The sequence below is a fragment of the Microcebus murinus genome, chromosome 5 (genome assembly GCF_040939455.1).
Source record: "Microcebus murinus isolate Inina chromosome 5, M.murinus_Inina_mat1.0, whole genome shotgun sequence".
NCBI classification, from domain to species: Eukaryota; Metazoa; Chordata; class Mammalia; order Primates; family Cheirogaleidae; genus Microcebus; species Microcebus murinus.
Window position 1 is genome coordinate 78,572,378 of NC_134108.1, and position 9,078 is coordinate 78,581,455.

General features: G+C 44.4%; 1 pseudogene; it reads right to left on the reverse strand.

Moving 5' to 3' along the window:
- Nucleotides 1-2,292: 2,292 nt before the first annotated feature.
- Nucleotides 2,293-2,524, reverse strand: LOC142870960 (COMM domain-containing protein 6 pseudogene; annotated as a pseudogene).
- Nucleotides 2,525-9,078: the final 6,554 nt, after the last annotated feature.

A 9,078-nucleotide genomic window follows, 5' to 3' on the forward strand; every position in this document is an offset into this window, starting at 1 on the left:
TACCGCGGCGTAAGGCGTATACGTCCAGCGTCGCTGCTGATTGGCCGTTTGGCGCGAGGTTCCCGGCGCGGGGAGACGCGGCGACGGCGCCGGTGGTCTGCGTCGTGGGTGCCTTCTTTCCTGGCCCATGTGAGCTTTTCGGTTTCCTGTGGCTCTGGGTGGGTGGCTCCTACTGAAGATCGTCTTTTGTCCTTTCTCAGGCGTTGCCGTCCTTATCGCCAGGTGGCTACCACGAACAATGGATTTGATCACTTTGCCTTATCAGATTCTTCTGATACACTGTCCTCCTCTTCACTTCTGTTTGTTTGTAAAAACTGGAGTCTTAAAATAGGAATAGATTTGAGGCCAGGCTGGCGCGGTGGCTCACGCCTGTAATCGTAGCGCTTTGGAAACCGAGGCGGGAGGATTACTTGAGGTCTGGAGACCAGCCTGAGCAAGAGCGAGACCCCATCTCTATAAAGAGTAGAAAAAACAAAAAAAATTAGCCCTGCGTCGTGGCACGTGCCTGTAGTCTCAGGTACTCAGAAGGCTGAGGCGAGAGAATCGCTTAAGCCCCGGAGTTGGAGGTTGCCGTGAGTTATGATGACACCGCCACACTTTAGCCCATGCGACAGGGCGAGACCCTTTCTCAAAAATAAAATAAAATAATAAAGTAAATTAAAATAAAATGACTTGAGAGGAGTTCAAATATATTTGTGGATGAAAGATTCTTGAGGGTTATTTAGGAGAATTGGACGATTGGAGGTTAAGCACATTTGACTGGATAGTGTAACAGTGACAGTTTTATTGTCCTGATTATTAAAATTATCATGTAAGTAACAGTGGCAGTTTTATTGTCCTGATTGTTACAATTATCATGTACATAAATTTTGTTGTTATTACATTAGTAATAAACGTTCTTTACACACAATTTAAGCCTTACATAACAGGTTAACCCTCTAAAATAAATAAATAAATAAATATATATTTTACAGAAAAGAACCTATAACTTCCACCATGCCTTCCATCCCCACACCATCAGCAGCCGCATCTTGTTCCTAACACCTCCTGATTTTCTAACACTAATGCTACTATTATTTTGTATATATAATGCTGTGATTATACTGTTTTGCAATTTGCTTGTTTCCACACAATGTATTTTTTGATGGCTTTCCATGCCATGCCAGTATACATGAATCTCACTTTTTAATGTTATATAGTATTCAGTTGTATATGTGAACCATGATTTATTTAATCAACTACAATTAATGAGCATTTGGATTGTTTCTAATTTTTTGATACTAACATTCTTATACATCTTTTTAAATTTATGGAACTCTACAAGTGGAAATACTGGGTTAAGGAGCTTTTTTATTTTTTGCGACAGAGTCTCGCTTTGTTGCCCAGGCTAGAGTGAGTGCCGTGGCGTCAGCCTAGCTCACAGAAACCTCAAACTCCTGGGCTCAAGCAATCCTGCTGCCTCAGCCTCCCGAGTAGCTGGGACTACAGGCATGTGCCACCATGCCCGGCTAAATTTTTTTTCTATATATATGTTAGTTGGCCAATTAATTTCTTTCTATTTATAGTAGAGACGGGGTCTCACTCTTGCTCAGGCTGGTTTCGAACTCCTGACCTCGAGCAATCTGCCCACCTCGGCCTCCCAGAGGGCTAGGATTACAGGTGTGGGGCCCGGCTAAGGGGCTTTTCTTTAACTGATTATTTTTTATTGAGATGTAATTCACATACCACAAAGTACACCCTTTAAAGTCTTCAATTCAGTCACTTTTAGTACATTCACAAAATTGTGCATTGATCACCACTAATTGCTGTTTGACTGATTTATTACTTTAAAAAATGGAAAAACAGGCCGGGCGTGGTGGCTCACGCCTATAATCCTAGCTCTCTGGGAGGCCGAGGCAGGCAGATTGCTCAAGGTCAGGAGTTCGAAACCAGCCTGAGCAAGAGCAAGACCCCGGCTCTACTATAAATAGAAAGAAATTAATTGGCCAACTAATATATGAAGAAAAAAAAAATTAGCCGGGCCTGGTGGCGCATGCCTGTAGTCCCAGCTACTGGGGAGGCTGAGGCAGGAGGATTGCCTGAGCCCAGGAGTTTGAGGTTGCTGTGAGCTAGGCTGACGCCACGGCACTCACTCTAGCCTGGGCAACAAAGCGAGACTCTGTCTCAAAAAAAAAATGGAAAAACAGAAATGTAATTTTTGTCCAATAAATACCACTTGATCCTCATGCAGTTTTCTTGCAGAAAGCAAAGCCCATGATTTTAGAATGATGACAGGAATTTAATAATCAGTTTTCACACTATTTCAATAATTTCAGCAATTTCCTTGCATTGTCTGTAGGAATTCTGGAACTATGGAATTATCAATTCAAAGGACTTGTTCTTTATTTGGCCAGAATGATCTGCCACTTTTAGCATCACTGCAAGGGTTTGAACTCACAGCCACACCCAGTTTCCACTGCAAATCTACAAGCTGGTTGGTCAACTGGAACTTAGCATCTAGCAGTGGCTCAAGAACCCCTTCCATGACAAGCATCCAGGAATCCCACCGCTGACTAGAGAAGATGCCAAGAGGATTCTCAATGGTTAAATTTTTAATAAATTGCTAAATTACTTTCCAAAAACTTTGTATCAGGTTGCAATAACAGTGTATAAGATTATTTCCCCACACTGCAGCCAGTATTGGATATTGGATTTTTTTTTTTTTTTGAGACAGTCTCGCTCTGTCACCCAAACTGGAGTGCAGCGGTGATGTCATAGCTCACAGCAACCTCAAACTCCTGGGCTCAACAATCCTCCTGCCTCAGCCTCCTGAGTAGCTGGGACTGTAGGAGTGTGCCACCACACCCAGCTAATTTTTTCTGTTTTTAGTTGCCCACCTAAATTTTTTCTACTTTTTTTAGTAGAGACAGGGTCTTGCTCTTGCTCAATCCAGAACTTCTGACCTGAAGGGATCCTCCCACCTGGGCCTCCAAGAATACTAGGATTATAGGCATGAGCCACTGTGCCAGGCCAGTATTGGATTCTTTTTTTTTTTTTTCTTTCTTTTGAGACAGAGTCTTGCTTTGTTGCCCAGGCTAGAGTGAGTGCCCTGGTGTCAGCCTAGCTCACAGCAACCTCAAACTCCTGGGCTCAAGCAATCCTCCTGCCTCAGCCTCCCAAGTAGCTGGGACTATAGGCATGTGCCACCATGCCTGGCTAAGTTTTTCTATATTTTTGTTGGCCAATTAATTTCCTTCTATTTATAGTAGAGATGGGGTCTCACTCTTGCTCAGGCTGTTTTTGAACTCCTAACCTCGAGCAATCCTCCTGCCTCAGCCTTCCAGAGTGCTAGGATTACAGGCATGAGCCACCACGCCCGGCCTTTTTTTTTTTTTTTTGAGACAGAATCTCACTTTGTTGCCTAGGCTAGAGTGTCAGCCTAGCTCACAGCAACCTCAAACTCCTGGGCTCAAGCAGTCCTCCTGCCTCAGCCTCCCGAGTAGCTAGGACTACAGGCATTCGCCACCATGCCCAGCTAATTTTTTCTATATATTAGTTGGCCAATTAATTTATTTCTATTTATAGTAGAGATGGGCCTCAGTCTTGCTCATGCTGGTTTAGAATTCCTGATCTTGAGCAATCCTCCTGCCTCAGCCTCCCAGAGTGCTAGGATTACAGGCGTAAGCCACTGTGCCCGGCCCAGTATTGGATTCTTATTAAACTTTAAATATATTTTCTATTTTTTTTAATGAAAATGAGACCATACTATATATGTTGTTTTGTAATCTATTCTTTCACATAATAATTAATCATGGACATTTTCATATCCAATAAATACAGATCTATGTCACTTTCAGTTTGCTTCTTATACTATATTATTAATAAATATTTTTAAATCAATAGCTTGAGGCTTTAATTAGAGAAACACAAGCCTACATTTTGGATTTGAGAGCTATTCATTAATCCCTTCACATGATGTATATTCAAGTGAGATCCTTCTCTTTCCAATAGAGACATAAATCACAGACTCAAAGATAGAGTGTTTAGGCCGGGTGTGGTGGCTCACACCTGTAATCCTAGCACTCTGGGAGGCCGAGGTGGGCGGATTGCTCGAGGCTGGGAGTTCAAAACCAGCCTGAGCAAGACCCTGTCTCTACTAAAGATAGAAATAAATTAATTGACCAACTAAAAATATATATACAAAAAAATTAGCCGGGCATGGTGGCGCATGCCTGTAGACCCAGCTACTCAGGAGGCTAAGGCAGGAGGATCGCTTGAGCCCAGGAGTTTGAGGTTGCTGTGAGCAAGGCTGATGCCACGGTACTCACTCTAGCCTGGGCAACAGAGTGAGACTCTGCCTAAAAAAAAAAAAAAAGATAGGGTGTTTAGGCATAGTATAGGTATTAACCAGATTTTTGCTGTAAAAGAAGATAATGTAAGGTCTGGAAGGGAGACAGAGAGAGAGAGAGGAGGAGAAGAGAGAGACATGAAGCCTCATGGGTAGCAAAATGCTGTTTATTTTGAGCATCTGGGTGCAGATGGCTGGAGGCCGAAAAAGGCATCCATGAGAGAAAAGGGGAGAGCCCTGTGTTTTATAGAGGGGTTTTTCTGGGGGGAGTAAATTAATTCTTTTCAAACAACTGGGAGGGATAAGGAAAGTAAGTTCTCCCTTTGCATTCTATTTCTTCATCTCCATAGGGAACACCAGGAAGGATAAGTGTAGTCCTTATTAGGAGGGATAAGGAAAATAAGTTTCCCTTTGTTTTTGTTTTTGTTTGTTTGTTTGAGACAGAGTCTCACTCTGTTGCCCAGGCTAGAGTGCTGTGGTGTCAGCCTAGCTCACAGCAACCTCAAACTCCTGGGCTCAAGCAATCCTCCTGCCTCAGCCTCCTGAGTAGCTGTGACTACAGGCATGCACCACCATGCCCGGCTAATTTTTTCTATATATTTTTAGTTGGCCAATTAATTTCTTTCTATGTTTAGTAGAGATGGGGTCTTGCTCTTGCTCAGACTGGTTTCGAACTCCTGACCTTGAGCGATCCACTCGCCTTGGCCTCCCAAAATGGTAGGATTACAGCTGTGAGCCACCGCGCCCAGCCTATTCCTTTTGTCTTGATGTTAAATGTTACTTTGTTTAATGTGGAAATTTTAATCCATAACATTTATATATTAAGTATACCACTATGTATGGTTTGCAATATTAACTGACTTATGGAGTGGCTTTTTTTTTTTTTTTTTTTGAGACAGAGTCTCACTTTGTTGTTCAGGCTAGAGTGAGTGCCGTGGCGCCAGCCTAGCTCACAGCAACCTCAAACTCCTGGGCTCAAGCAATCCTCCTGCCTCAGCCTCCCGAGTAGCTGAGACTACAGGCATGTGACACCATGCCCAGCTAATTTTTCCTATATTTATCAGTTGGCCAATTAATTTCTTTCTATTTATGGTAGAGACGGGGTCTCGCTCTTGCTCAGGCTGGTTTCGAACTCCTGACCTAGAGCAATCCTCCCGCCTCAGCCTCCCACAGAGCTAGGATTACAGGCGTGAGCCACCGCGCCCGGCCTTGTGGAGTGGCTTGAGCCTGTGTATTAGCAACTCTGACTACTGAGCGAATGGACAATATTAAAGAGAACTGCCTCCTTAGGGACTCCACATAGCTAGTGGCTTTTATGATTGACATGTTATCAGTAGAAGTCTGACATTAAGTAGGGAGCAGTGGTTCACCCCTGAAATCCTAGCACTCTGGGAGACAGCAGCGAGAGGATCGCTTGAGGCCAGGAGTTCCAGACCAGCCTGAGCAGGAGCCAGACCCCGTCTCTACTAAAAATAGAAAAATTAGCTGGGTATGGTGGTACACATCAGGTAGTCCCAGCTACTCAGGAGGGTGAGGCAGGAGGATCGCTTGAGCCCAAGGAGTTTGAGGTTGCTGTGAGCTATGGTGAGGCCACTGCACTCTAGCCAGGATAACAGACCAAGACTGTCTCAAAACAAAAAAAGTCTGATATTGTGGGAGTCTGCTTGCTCAAGGCTTCTTGGGCATGGCTTCAGGTAAAAAAAAAAAAAGTCTGACATTGTGGAAAGACACAAACGTGTGAACTTGATGATCTCTGACCTCGCCCCACTCAGGAGTGAGTTATTTGTACATATGTACATGTGGTAAAGAGCTCCAGTTTTGCAAGATGAAAAGAGTTCTGGTGATGGATGGTGGTGATGGTTGCACAACAACGTGGATGTGTATCATGTCACTAAAATGCTCAAGATGGTTTAACGAAAGTAACGAAGGCATTCTTAACCCAAGAGGCTCCGGTCTGATACGTATTTCTATAAAGAGGGAAGATTGACTTTAGAAATGGATATTTGAAAGCCTGTATTGAAATACTCTGGAATCACAACAGCTGAAGCAGTACGGATGATTTAAATTAAGTGCTGTTTTTTGACAGGCATTTTATTTTATTTTTTTGAGACAGAATCTCACTCTCTTGCCTGGGCAAGAGTGTCATGGTGTCACCCTAACTCACAGCAACCTCAAACTCCTGGGCTCAAGGGATCCTCCTGCCTCAGCCTCCCAGGTAGCTGGGACTACAGGCATGGTAGGGCTAATTTTTTCTATTTTTAGTTGTTTGGCTAATTTCTTTCTATTTGAAGTAGAGATGGGGTCTTGCTCTTGGTCAGACTGGTCTTGAACTCCTGAGCTCAAGCAATCCTCCTGTCTCAGCCTCCCAGAGTGCTAAAATTACAGGCATGAGCCACCGCTCTGGCCTTTATTTGTTTAATTGTCAGATGGTGGGGTGATTTAAAGTCCCATGTGGTGACCATAGTTCTCTGCTGTCCAGCTTGTACTGTGGCCAGGTGGTTGTGCAGAATAAGATCAAACATTAGAGCATCTGCATCAAACTTGTCCCAGTTTGAGGGAAAAGGTGGAGGAAAGAAAACAGGAGCAACTGGGGTCAGTCAGAGCTGGGTCTCCCCAGGTGAGGATCTGGACCACACGGCCAAGGTGCAAACAGGGAAAAGGGGAGAGGCTATACCCACTGGGGTCTGTTAGAGCTGGGGGTCCCCGGGGTAACAGCCCAGGCCATGTGGCCGAAGTACCAGTCCAGATGTCTCTTTTCCGAGTGGTCGGAAGAGGGCATGTGCACAACCCCTCAAACCTAGGAGTCTCTCATTATTAAGCACCAGAACAACGATATCTGTTGGTATAATGACTTGGTTTGTTTGTAAAAGCACCAGTGATTGGGTGGCCAGCCACAACAAGGAAGGCACTTCCTGGGACAGAGGGAAAGAAGCTGCTAGAGGGTGACGGAGAAAGACCCAGTAAGACCAGGGGTGTGGTCTCCCACTGGGAGAGACACCGTAGGGACAGGCACAGAAGAGATGCCTCAGTGTAACCCAGGCCTGTTCATGTACAGGCCTATCCACGGGCTGTATAAAAATCCTCAGGGTCCTAAATGGCACTAAGTCCTGCTGTACTTATTACTGGGCGTACAAGTTCGCTCTGAGCGAGTGAGTCAGGAACTAAATGACTTAGTGCCATCAAACCAGGGAGAGGACGGTTTAGCTTTAATATGGGAAGGGGCCACATGTACCCCATCATCGGAAAGAAAAATGCTTTACCAAAACCAATGCAAAGCCTGGAAACACAAAACTTACAGCACAAGCCCTCTTCTCTAAAGAGAAACAAAACGAAAGACCTCTCCCCTACCACAACGGACACATTCCCAAACTCCTTATCACACACCTGAGTTTAGCCAAGAACTCAATCATGCAGTCTGAGAAATGGTGAGGGTCAAAAAGCAAAAGCAAAGGCAGGAAAATCCAAAACAAAGCACGAGAGAAAGGTGAGCTGGTTTGCCCAAGGAGAAACATACAAGTCACGGAAATGGCAAGGGTGGAAAAGCGAAAGCAAGGGTAGGAAAAGCGAAAGCAAGGGCATCATGGAGAAAGGGTTGCCGAGGCAGAAAGATCCCAGTTGCGAAATGGCGGGGGTGGACAAGAACAAAAGGCAGGAAGGTGCAGAGCAAGGCTTGCTCAGAGAGAAACATCTGAGTCACGGCACCAAATATGTCAGTTTTTAGTCTGAAATGTCAGTTCTTAGTGCCCTCATGGCAGACGCGCCAGACATGGCCAGACACGCCAAAGTAAGGCAAACACGAGAATGAAGTTTATTGAGGAGAGAAAACTAGGATTATAAGGCAAGTGCCAGATATAGGTTTACAGAGCATGATACATACGCAGAGATGATGACTGGACCCATTGTCACAGCAAAGGGAGAGCAAAAGGAAGGGTGCAAAAAGGGACTTTGATGGGCTTTAAAGAACCAACTGATAAAGCTCATGGATACTTTACACTTCTTTAAGCTTTTGTGTGCTTTTTAATTTTTATTAATTAATTTATTTTTTGAGACAGAGTCTCACTACCTTGTCAGCGTTAGAGTGCCATGGGATCAGCCTGGCTCACAGCAACCTCAAACTCCTGGGCTCAAGCAATCCTCCTGCCTCAGCCTCCCGAGTAGCTGGGACTACAGGCATGTGCCACCATGCCCAACTCATATATATATATATATATATATATATATATATATATATATATATATTTTAGTTGGCCAATTAATTTCTGTCTATTTTTAGTAGAGAGGGAGTCTTGCTCTTGCTCAGGCTGGTCTGGAATTCCACCTAGGCCTCCCAGAATGCTAGGATTACAGGCATGAGCTGCCATGCCCGGTCTTGTGTGCTTTTTTTTTTTTTTTTTTTGAGACAGAGTCTCGCTTTGTTGCCTAGGCTAGAGTGAGTGCCATGGCGTCAGCCTAGCTCACAGCAACCTCAAACTCCTGGGCTCAAGCGATCCTTCTGTCTCAGCCTCCCAAGTAGCTGGGACTACAGGCATGAGCCACCATGCCCGGCTAATTTTTTCTATATATATTAGTTGGCCAATTAGTTTCTTTCTATTTATAGTAGAGACGGGGTCTCGCTCTTGCTCAGGCTGGTTTCGAACTCCCGACCTCGAGCAATCCACCCGCCTCGGCTTGTGTGCTTTTTTAAAAAGTCAAATAAAATGAAATATTCATTCCAATTTCAGTTAATCCTCATCATGTTCCATCTTGTAAAA